The following is a 13,067-nucleotide window of genomic DNA, read 5'->3' as shown; positions in this document are numbered from 1 at the left end:
TATGAACAGTGGGCTAACTGCCTTGGTCAGGTGCAGAACGACATAATTTTACCTTGTCAGCTCGGGGATTCAACCTAGCAAACTTTTTGGTTTCTGGCCCAATGCTCTAACAACTAGGCTACCTGCCGCCCCAGTTTTAATTTGTATTATTTTACAATAACGTTTTTTTTCAAAGCTTCACACTTAGACCTTACTTATGTCACCAGAAATAGGCAAACGTTTTCAATTATCAGTTTAATCAGGCCAATTTAATTTATTTTGCCTAATAAACACATATAATAAAATGGCTAACACCTGAGTATCCCATTTATTATGAAATGCCTACAAATATGTATTTGTAAAATAAGCTAAATATAGGCCAAATAGTAGCTTAAAGGGCAATTAAAGAACAACAGAAATGCAGGAGGAAGTCAAATTTGATTCTAATAGACTAAATTACTGGGGAAGTAAAAACGTTGGTGTCTGTTTATGTTTACTGTCATGACACACACGAATCACAATGTAATGTACTGTCCTCGGGGTTAGTTTTGCTCACAGTTCACTAATTTAGTGAATTAAAGAAGGAGGGATATGGCCTTGCGTATTTCCATGCTAAAAATCATGAGCTATAAGCTAATATTCCCAGTTGGTTTTAACTGCAAGTAAAGGGTTAAAACTCCAGCCTTCGGTCTGAGTAAAGTGTCTGATTGGTTGGCATGTTGCCAGAGAGCTGTCAATCACCAAGTGTAAACAAGGCTCTGATTGGCTGCTGGCCAGTCCGCACTGGGCTGACTGAAAAAAGCAATTACTGGCCCTGCGGTTTCAAGGCGGCCCCGGGTTGAATGATGAAAGGAGATAAGGAGGGGCTGTTTCAAGGCGCCCCCACGGCGAACCCCGTTGGCCCCAGAGCAAAAGTGGTGTCAAGAGTGACTAAATCAAAGGGAATACGTTAAAAAGGGGGAAATTACATGTTGTATTAAACGTAGAGGCTAGATTTTCGGATTAATGCGATGGAATAACAACGTTACATAGAGAAAAGGGAAGGTAAAATGTCTTCAATGACAAGAAACAACTATTTAGCTCTTATTGGAAATGAAAATTCTGTTTTTCCAAGATACGAACCGCAAAAACGTTTTTTTTTTTCCTAAAGAAATACGCGGAGATGGAGCGCGAGAGTGATTATGTGGTAGAAAACGTTGGACTCATGTCATTACATCCGTGTTTCTAAAACGTTCGCGTACGTTTTTATTGCAGTTATTCAGTAACCATGCTAAAGTAAGTGGATATTTCCGTTTTTAAATAAATTACAATCGCAAATTGGATTATTACCATAACTGTTCAAGGACACCTCACATGGGTGTTGGTTTACTTGTTACCATGAATTGGGATTAGCTACATACATTGTTTGCTACAAGAAAATATCAACAATAGTCTATATCAATAAGGGTGGAAAATAATGACGGAGAAACATTTTTAGAAACATGTTCTCTCTAAGAATAGGCTAAATCCAATCGCTTGTAATTCAGAACGGTCCTATAGTGCTTTATTGGTGAAGGATTTCATAATTAAATTCACTGATTAAACACAGGCTAATAATACTAGCCTAATGATAATAGTAATGAAAATGTATGTAAAATATCATAGTTTATTACGCAAGGTTATAACACTGGTGACATTTGACTGACATGTTATAAATGTTCTTGGGTCTAACTGCTAAAAAAAAGAGGTAATGTACCCAAAATATAATCATGATATAATTGACTGCAAAACCATAATTTAGACAACATAAAAAACCCAGACGAAGATAATATCTCTGCATTTCTGGGGTAGATCTAATGAGCAGACAGACAGAATAAATATTAGATTTGTACTTTTGATATCTGCATTATTCAATCAATCTCCTTTTGGTAAAACCACAACAAACACCCCAATCCCAACATCCGACCAGCAGTATCAAACAACATCCACAATTGTCTGTCCTGGACAACAGCAATGCAACTAAATGTAGCTTAGAAATTAGTATTTTATGTATTGCAACAAATTAATTAATGAATAAAATAATATAAAAACGTATAGATTTTTGCGCATAATCCATAATTGAATCGTTCGCTCACTGCAATCTACATATGCACACCGCATTCCATGGGTCCTGACCCCCAGTGGTCTGTCGATGGGTTGGAGTCGTCATCCCCCACAGACACACACGATCTCTACGCTTTGACTAAACCCACTGGGCACACACTGGTTGAATCAACGTTGTTTCCGCGTCTTTTCAATTAAATTAAGTTGAACCAACGTGGAATAGATGTTGAATTCACGTCTGTGCCAGGTGGGAAAGGTCCAAATCTGATCATCGATATTCTGAGGACAGACTTGTGCCGCCCCAAATTTGCCAAATATAGTGCCCATTAGGCTGATCAAAACAGACGAAGCCCGTGAGATACTACATTCGTAAAACCACTGTAATGTCGGATATATAGACAGCAGTTTCTATTCAACTTAAATGTCATGCTTTCATTGAGCTAGGAGGTGCATGCTCAGTGATAAACAAAGGCACCTTCCTCTACAGATAAAAATACAACATTTTCATTAATATCGTTGTGATTTCCCCCGAAGAAATCACCTTCCAACCTCACGCTCCCATTCCATTCTCTAGCACCGTTGTCTTTAAAACCAATGACATCGGGACAATACAGAATTATGTTCCTAGCCTCACAAAAGGGGTCCCGCACTTAAAAAAGAAATCTGCATTTAATTTATTTAGTGACAAGAAAAAGCCCTTTACTGCCTGATTTGTATTGGTTCTTTTTCACTTAAAAGGTGGGGGTTGGGTGGGTGCTCGCCTGCTCGATGTGTATAGAAAGCATAACACACACACACGCACATGCACACACACTCTTTTATTTTCTCTTCCCATCTCTCTCCCGTCCGTGTGCCAGCGTGAGCTACCCTATACCGAGGGGGCGCGCGGATAATTAATGCGGATTGACTGATTGCTCTTGAAACAGACCGGTCCCGCGCGAGGGATTGTCCTCGAGCAATGAAGCGTTCTTGACTGACACATTTCCCCCTTCCCTTCCCCTCTCACACCCAAACTAATAGAGCGGTGCGCTTTTTCGCAAGGAAAGGCCCACTTCCAAAAATCCAGGCTGGAGTTTTCATTTCCGCAGGAGAGAAGAGCGTCTTTCTGTTTGACCTGCGTTCTCACCATGACCATTCTAGAACCAAAGAACGTTCGCGCTGCACAGTTCGCTCGCCTCAGCGCTCGAGGCAATCTCTGTATGTAAAGGGAGCTTGCTGCTTGTAGCATGTGCGCACGTGTCATTTTAAAAGGACAGTGTATTCTAAATAAATAAGGGGTTTCACGTATAGGTGCGTTGGCCCTAAGGTAAAGCTTAAAGAACTTAGTGCGGGTATAGCTACATATTTATCAGCGCAATTTGCAGACGACGCGAAACACACTGACTGCCTGGGGAGGTAAATAAGGGCCAACTGGAGGTCTCTACGAGAGGCCCTCTATAGCGGGCAACAATTATATTCTCACGAAAATATTCCTGATGTCCCTTAATAATGATGACGAACTCCAAACAGGGCCTTTCACAAGGGAAACGCCTTAACACGTTAAATGCATAGCCTGATAGCCTGCATAGCCTGATACCTCCGAGACGTGGATGAAATTACTGACCGACTGAAATATAGAAATTCGATTTATTGAAATCTCTCTGCGGATATAACTAAAATAACATTTAGTGAAAAAAAGGTACTAAATGTATGTGCAGGCTATATCTGGAGCTATGGGAGTAACTTATACACGTTAAGCCCTATATTTTGATGGTTTAGTGGTCAACAAGGTTGTGTGGAGACTGCAACTCAGCAACTTTTCAGTTTGTGTGTTTTTAGGCCTACATCTATCAATAAATTAAACTTTGGTAGGCTATAGCCTAATGCACCCAATGTGCAGGTCCCCAAGACCATGGTGAGGACACAAAAGATGACATGATGGACTAGAACTTTGGCCTACATAAAAGCAACGTGACCTTTTCAGCTCAGTGTGTGCAGGAGAAGCTGCTATTTCTGGTCATCATGTTAGATAGCTACGTCACAACAGGCCATCACCGATATGTTCTAAAACAGAAAGAACAGGCCACACGCTACAGCACCGGAATGGTTGGAAACCAAATATCTCCAAAGTTAGCAGTATTGAGTTGTTTTTCTTCAGTTTATTATAAACAGATTTTTTTTAAATAAGAAATGTTTTCTTGAACCTCAATTTTACACATTTGGCTGAATACTTCTTGCACATTAATGTATTTTGGTGACCACACAAAATAGAGGCGAGTCAACAAAGTGACAAAGTATTACAAGTCAACAAAGTGAAATGAACCACAAAACATTATACATAAATTGTTCATGTCATGGACAACATACATTTTTTTTTATCGCAAACTTGCAAATTGCCAGCTTGTTTCAGCTTTTCGACATCTTGCCAAACAACAATGGGTTTAGGTAATAACCTATACTGCAGAATGCCATCCATTACCGAGGTCGCCCTCATGTAACACGTCCCCATATAACACGTCCTCATTATCAGCATTTGAACATACATGAAGCAGCCTTCTAAAGCCCCGGTGCATACTATATAGAGTATATTAGGCTACCTGTATTAGGCTACCCGGATGTTCCGTCAATCCTCCAATAGCGTAGCTTGCTTAAGCATGCATATAACCTAAATTAAACCCTTGAACGCGACGGCAACACAGATAGGAATCGCAGTTTAGGCCATAACAGTGCTACAGCACTGTCCGTAGACATGGACACATATAATGGGATTAAATATACCGGAGATACACGAATACATGTGGCTGACGTGTGAAGAGGTTTCCAATATGGACTAAAGACCTATCTATACCTACAAGTTAACGTGCTTTCATCTGGACACCTCGTAGACTCTCAGCAAAGCTATCGTTATCGTTCATTAGGGTTCGAGCAGTTTTACTGGCATCCTTCGACCAGGGGAAGCAAATTAGCATTCCCTTCTCAACGGAGAACAAGGAGGGGAATGGCCATGGGGTGGGTCTACAAAGAAAAAAGCTTGTTACACTTGCGTCATATAAAATATGACCAAGTGAAAAATATGACATCCCTGGCTTCACAGCCACACACTCTCAACACACACAACATGATCGGGCACGATTTATTGAGGCCTGCAGAAGATGTGAGATATGCTATGCCATGATTTTCAATTGCAGGAGGACGGCGAGGAGGAGGAAGAGGATAAAGAAGAGGCTCGTTCTTGTGGACAGATGAATAAAGTGTAGGCCTAAGTTGAAGGTAAAGCCAATGGTCAAGGCAAGCGTTTCGCAGTCTCGAGGACGTCGATGACAAAGAGAGGGGAAAAAATTAATATTTTCCACCTCAAAGTTAAACGTGCAATTGAATACAATAAGTGCATGACTGGATAGAATATATGTGTTATTAGATGGCAATATATTGTTACTATACGCCGACAGGTTACCCGAACATCACAATTGGTTATAGGCCTACCAGATAAACATCATTGCGCAGGAAGCCAGCTACGATCTTATGTCATTTTGAAGCCGGTAGACTTGGGCGGTTATCGATAGAAGCAAACCTGCACCCCATTAGTGTGAGTATAGGCCCAGCTCCTATACATGTCACATGCCTCCTTCATTATGACAGGTTTTTATAGAAGAAGCTAAACGTCAAACTACGTAAAATAAAAGGCTACTATAACAACACGAACATGTTAAAAGCTTTGGTTGGCTCAAACTATTGTTTTATCGATTTAAGGTGAAAGTATAAGCCGGTGGAGCCTACTGGATCATGTGTGGTTCATTATAAAATGTCATAATTTATATAATGAAACATATTAAAGGTCCAATGCAGCCGCTTTTAGCTCAATAACAATTAAGTGCCTTACAGTGATTGTTTTCAATGAAAATTGTCAAAAATAAACAAAAATAGCTTATTAGCAAATAGCAATTTCTCAAGCAATAATGTGACCAGGACTGTGTGGGAGTGGTCTGAGTGGGGAGGGGAAACTGAAAACGAGCTCTTTTTGGCAGAGAGGTTTGGAACTCTCTTTCGTATTGGTCTATTAACTAATTTACCGCCTGGTGATTTCACCAGGCAGGGTAAAACTCCATCCCACCTCCATCTTTTCAAACAGCTCTTACACTAAAAGGGCATTATCATAATTTTCACAATTGCATGGTATTATTATTATTATTATTACTACCTCAGAATGTGGAAATATATATAAAACACAGGGAAATCTCGTTTTAGACAGCACTGGGCCTTTAATTGTTGAAGAATGTAGTTGGTTCATTTAAAAATGTCATCATTATCATGTCAGAATTCATTAATTGGTCATTAATGTAGGCAATAATCAAATGTATTATTGATGGATAATTTTATATTGAAATGTTTGACAATTTAAACTGTACAATTCATTTTAGTTGTTGTGGAAGTGAAACTACAAAATATACTATAAAACAATTGTCACTTAAGGCCTTATGCCACAAATGTATTGCATGTTGTATCGCATGTTGTATTAGCTAATCAATAATTGTCAAATAATTTAGGCTTCTCCCACTCCGACAGAAAATATACATTAAACAGTATCTGCATGAAACCTCAATGTGCTAAGACAACAACAAAATGTCGACATGCAAATTGTTTACTATGTCTGGGTTAAATCTCTCCCAACTTCAGAAAATAAGCAACAATAAGAACTGAACATTTCTTCACCCACTGATATTTTAAATAAGTGTGTGTGTCGGCTCGTGCGTGTGTGATGGGGTTTCAGGAATCAGCGAGCTGTTCTTTTCGCACATGATGCACTGTTAATCAGATACGCATCAACCCATCGCATCACCATTACTATATATAACTATTTTAAGGACCCAATTGCGCAAGAAAGCAACAAACCGTCTTTACATAGTTGGATGGTTTGGCATCACAACCTCTATAGGCCTGGTCCTGTCTTTCTCGACTGGGAGTGTATGTGTGACCAAGTACCTTAATAATAAACAATCCATATGAATTTTTTCCGGAGGATAAAGTCCCTGGCTTATTACCATACATTACAATTTTGTCTATTCAGTTAACACAAAGAGATGTGATCCCCGCCAAAACCATGCCGAATCAGTAAATATGTTCAATATTCTATCTTTTAAATGAGGCGGACAATACACTTATTGGCTGACACAGTCATATCCAAATCTAAAAGTTGGCTGCAAATGAATTACAACACAGGCTCCTTGATCTGTGGATGTAGGACCCACTAATAGGCATACTCTAACGTCATTCGATGTGATTTAGGTAGTCTACAATAAAGGTGGTCAAAATGTCAAATGTTTCAATGTGCAAATACAGGACAGGAAACGGGCCAGTAGCGTTCCAAATTTGCCATACAGGTTGTGCTATAAGAGGTGAATAAATAGCAACTCTGGAACAATTGGCACAAGGTTGTTACGACGAATGTTATATTTCAGCTGCTAGAGACCGTGGGAAAATAAATGCATGCTAAAATCATTTTTGCAGTTTTAGAATCGGCAAAAGTGCATATTTGAATCGTATACAATGAGCAGCAATGTATTTTATAAAAACTGCAATGTAAAACATTACAAATATTTCAGTATAGATAAATAAATAATGTGTTGTGATTTTAATTCATGTCTTTACAGCGTTTGCAATCAATTTAAACAAGGCATAGCCTAATTGGAAACGTGTATGACAACATAAAAACATCTAAACCAGTCTAAAACACGCCTGTCTATTCAAGCCGTTATGTCAGAGTTAATCAACGTTTTAAAACGACATCCGTGCAAAATACAGCCGTTTGTTTGTATTCTGTAATTAACAGTGAAAATTATGAATCAAAATGTGTAAAGTAGAAAACACCTACCTATAAAACGTCCGTCCGCTACAAAACTGTATTCATAACACAGGGGATCGGATTTATGTAGAAAGGAGAATAAAACAAAAAGATAGATAAGGTGTAGGCCTAAAACCTTACCCTCCTGACGTTTTAAATCCTCAAACAGACTTAAATTCCTGCGAGTGTAATCTAACTTTAAACAAGCCTATCATAAAGTCACTGATTTATTCAACGATAATCGCATTAATTAACCTTTCCTAGGATTGTTTATTCCAAAGAAATAACTTCTGAAGTCACTGGGGTTTTCCGATCACTCGAACTCTAAACGTAGTGTTCTAGAAACACCGGATCCTGTGCCTGTGTGCGCGCGAGACGGAATCCGTTTGAACAGTCTCCTCGATGCAGTATAATCGCAAATTTATGGCTGGATGACGCGTCCCTCAGCCACAATGAAGCTCGCACGCTGACATTAAACAGAAAATTGATGAACACGAACGTAACGCAATACCCATTTCTCCCTCCTGGTCCAGGACAGAGCTATAGAGCTTCGGTGCCTTTTTTTTATTAGGGGTGGGTGTCCGACCGTAAACATGTATGCCCCCCTCCTTCCCCAACACACACATACCGAACACAAACCTTCCCCGTGCCATTATTGCTTTGTTTAAATATCCGACTGTAGTCGTGCCGGATATGAAGGGATCTGAGACAGAGATATTGAGAGAAAAGCCTCCCACTGCTTGGAGAGATAGCTAGTTGGTTTAACATCGAGTCCCGGATCATCCGGTCAGAATTTGCTAATTTTCTTGCCTCTAAAAGGACCCTACCACTATCAAACTACTGGTATCAGAAAAACGGCACACATGTATGCACTCTTCCAGCACGCGTCCTACCGCAAGCATGTCAAGATTTTCAGACTTCCAGAAGCACATTGTTGTGCCCATTTCAAAGACGACAAAACGGACAAAAACACACGGTCTGAGTTATAAGCAACCCCTAACTATTTAGCACATGCGTAAAAGTCCATGGCGTTTACATGCGCCCGTCGCAGACCTTTGATCAGGTTTAAACTGTTCCGACGAGTTTCTGCGTAAAAGGCGCGATTTGGCGCACTAAAGGATAAAATACTGATGATCAACTAACTTTTCGCCATTATGGAGAATATAACCCATATAGCTAATACCCATATGGATTCACCACACAAATAAATGTCAGGAAACGAAAGCAAAAAAGACACCAACCCAAAGTCCATTCGTTGAGCCTTTTACTAATAAGTTTACCTTTGCGTAACAATGCAATCCAGTACAAGACAATTGAAAAAAAAATTTTTTTTAACTTTCTAAGTGTGCGTCTCGAAATACATGTTGAATGTGTTGTTCAAAATTGCGTTTAAAAGTAGGACCTGAGACTTGATAGCCAGGCTTTCTTTCCCTGTCCCCCTTCGAACATAAACTGCCCACCATAGGTCACCGCCCCAGGAATAATGACGTCAGGAGATTAACCCCTACACTACCGGTTGGGAGGAACGCTTGCTCTGTCTTCCATATCTATTCGGTAAAATACCACAGTGTGCAATCACAGCAGCAAGATTTGTGACCTGTTGCCACAAGAAAAGGGCAACGAATGAGATTTGAAATGTCTTTATTCTTTTGGAACTTTTGTGAGTGTAATGTTTAATGGAATTTTTTTATTGTTAATTTCACTTTTGTTTATTATTTATTTCACTTTCTTTGGCAATGTAAACATATGCTTACCATGCCAATGAAGCCCCTTAAATGTATATTGAATTGAATTGATAAAGAGAGAGAGAGCAACGGACACCCCGCCCAGACCAGCGAGACACCCTCCCAGACCTGCAAGACCCCCTCCCTAAGGGCCTGCACCAGGAGAACCCACGCAAAGAGGACCTACACCCAGACCACAGCATCACTAGCCACACCCCAACCAGCTAAGACCACCCCAAGCAAACCCTGGCCATACCATATATAGGCCTCCCCATATCAGACCTATGCCCCTTCTGCCCACCCCATGCCCCCCATCCCTGCGGCAAGGACCTCAACATGACAGCAGGACATATGCCCAGTCTGTGAGCAGAGTACACAGGCCCAGTCCCCCACTATTACACCCGCCCAAGCTCCATCCTGCGACCTAAGAGCTATGTATCAGATGCTCAACATGCTCTGATCACACCTACTGTGATAGTTCAGGCCTAAACCACACAAAACAGCTTTTACTACCTCATCCTGAACTATACAAGGTATGAGGTCATCTGCCTTTGGCCAAAAGAACAGGAACCCAGACTTCATCAAAGAAATTGGAAATGCAGACATTGCCATTTTACAAGAAACCTGGTATAGAGGAGACAGGCTCACTGGTTTCCCTCTAGGTTACAGAGAGCTGGTAGTCCCATCCACCAAACTACCAGGTGTGAAACAGGGAAGAGCCTCAGGAGGTATGCAAATTTACTATAGAGCAGACCTAACCCACTATATTAAATTAGTCAAAAAAGGAACGTTTTACATCTGGCTAGAAATTAATAAGGAAATTATCTCAACAGAGAAAAATGTCCTCATGTGTGCCCCCTACATCTCCCCAGTAGAATCCTCATACTTTAACGATGACAGATGCTCCATCCTAGAGGGGGAGATCAACAATTTCCAGGCCCAGGGACATGTACAAGTCTGTGGCGACCTAAATGCCAGAACTGGACAATAACCTGACACCCTCAGCACACAGGGGAGCAAACTCCTACCTGGAGGGGACAGCATTCCCTCCCCCATAGGCCCCTCTAGACACAACTAGAACAACATAACCAACCAAAACGGGTCACAACTCCAGCAGCTCTGTCTGACGCTGGGTATGTACATAGTCAATGGTAGGCTTCAAGGGAACTCCTATGGTAGATACACCTATAGCTCATCTCTTGGCAGTAGTACTGTAGACTACTTTATCACTGACCTCAACGCAGAGTCTCTTAAAGTGCTCACAGTCAGTCCACGGACACCTCTATCAGAACACAACAAAATCACACTCTACTTGAACAGAGCTTTGCTCAATCATGAGGCATCAAAGCCAAAGGAACTGAATAGTATTAAGAAATGCTATATCTGGAAGGAAAGTAGTGTGGAAATTGACCAAAAAACAGTTAGGCAAAATTCCATCCTTTCTAGACAATTTCTTGAACAAAATGTTTCTGTCACGACTTCCGCCGAGGTTGGCTCTCCTGCCCATTCAGGCGGTGCTCGGCGGACGTCGTCACCGTCCTACTAGCCACTACCGATCCCTTTTCGTGTATCTGTTGGTTTTGTCTGATTGGTTTCACCTGTGTGTTGTTTAGTTTATTAGTGTCTGTATATAATGTAGGTTGTCCCACCCTTGTTTTGTGCGGGATTGTTTATTTTGTCATTCATTTTCGTCTGTCGGTGTTATTGTGTTTCTTATTCTCCGGTTAGTCTGTTATCCTGTGTTGGATAATTTCACCCTGTGTGTGTTTGGGTTGACCGTGTTTGTTTTGTTCACCGGAGAATAAACTTTATATCGCTATCTGCTATCTGCGCCTGATTCCACCCACCTTGATTAGACGTGACAGTTTCACTGTAATAGTGAAGGTGTAAACTTGGCAGTAGAAAACCTAAACAGAATATTTGACTTCTCAGCTTCTCTATCAAATCTAAAAATGTCAAGCAGACAACCTAAGAAATTATTAACAACAATGACAAGCGGTTTGATGAAGAATGCAAAAATCTAAGAAAGAAATTGAGAAACCTATCCAACCAAAAACATAGAGACCAAGAAAACCTGAACCTATGCTTTCACAATGGTGAATCACTAAAACTATACAGAAATACACTACAGAAAAAGAAGGAACAGCACGTCAGAAATCAGCTCAATGTAATTGAAGAATCCATAGACTAACCACTTATGGGATCATTGGAACACACTAAACAAACAACAACACAAAGAGTAGTCTATAGAAAATGGAGATGCACTTTTCCAATCTTTTTGGCTCTATAACAAAGTACAAACAGCAAAAACATATACAGTACATGATCAAATACAAATCCTAGAATCAACTATTAAAGACTACCAGAATCAACTGGATTGTCCAATTACATTGAATGAACTACAGGACAAAATACAAACCCTCCAACCCATAAAGGACTGTGGTGTTGATTGTATCTGAAGTGAAATGATAAAATATACAGACCACAAATTGCAATTGGATATACTTAAACTCTTTAACACCATCCTCAGCTCTGGCATCTTCCCCAATAATTGGAACCAAGGACTGATCACCCGAATCCACAAAAGTGGAGACAAATTTGACCCCAATAACTACAGGGGGATATGCGTCAACAGCAACCTTGGGGAAATCCTCTGCATTATCATTAACTGCAGACTCATATAACTCAACAAAAAAACAAACGTCCTCTCACTGTCAACTGCGTTTATTTTCAGCAAACTTAACATGTGTAAATACTTGTATGAACATAACAAGATTCAACAACTGAGACATAAACTCAGGGGGGGGGGGTCAAAATCAAAAGTAACAGTCAGTGTCTGGTGTGGCCACCAGCTGCATTAAGTACTGCAGTACATCTCCTCCTCATGGACTGCACCAGATTTTCCAGGTCTGGCTGTGAGATGTTACCCCAATCTTCCACCAAGGCACATGCAAGTTCCCAGACATTTCTGGGGGGAATGGCCCTAGCCCTCACCCTCCAATCCAACAGGTCCCAGACGTTCTCAATGGGATTGAGATCCAGGCTCGTCGCTGGCCGTGGCAGAACACTGACATTCCAGATTGCAGGAAATCACACACAGAACGAGCAGTATGGCTGGTGGCTAGAGGGTTGTGTCAGGATGAGCCTGCAGGAAGGGTACCACATGAGGGAGGAGGATGTCTTACCTGTAACGCACAGCATTGAGATTGCCTGCAACGACAACAAGCTCAGTCCGATGATGCTGTGACACACTGCCCGAGACCATGACAGATCCTCCACCTTCAAATCGATCCCGCTCCAGAGCACAGGCCTCGGTGAAATGATCATTCTTTCGACGATAAACGCAAATCCGACCATCACCCTTGGTGAGACAGCACCCCGACTCGTCAGTGAAGAGCACTTTTTGCCAGTGCTGTCTGGTCCAGCGACGGTGGGTTTGTGCCCATAAGCGACGTTGTTGCCGG

The sequence above is a fragment of the Oncorhynchus kisutch genome, linkage group LG11, assembly GCF_002021735.2.
Source record: "Oncorhynchus kisutch isolate 150728-3 linkage group LG11, Okis_V2, whole genome shotgun sequence".
In the NCBI taxonomy this organism is placed as follows: domain Eukaryota; kingdom Metazoa; phylum Chordata; class Actinopteri; order Salmoniformes; family Salmonidae; genus Oncorhynchus; species Oncorhynchus kisutch.
Note: the sequence above shows the minus strand (reverse complement) of the source record.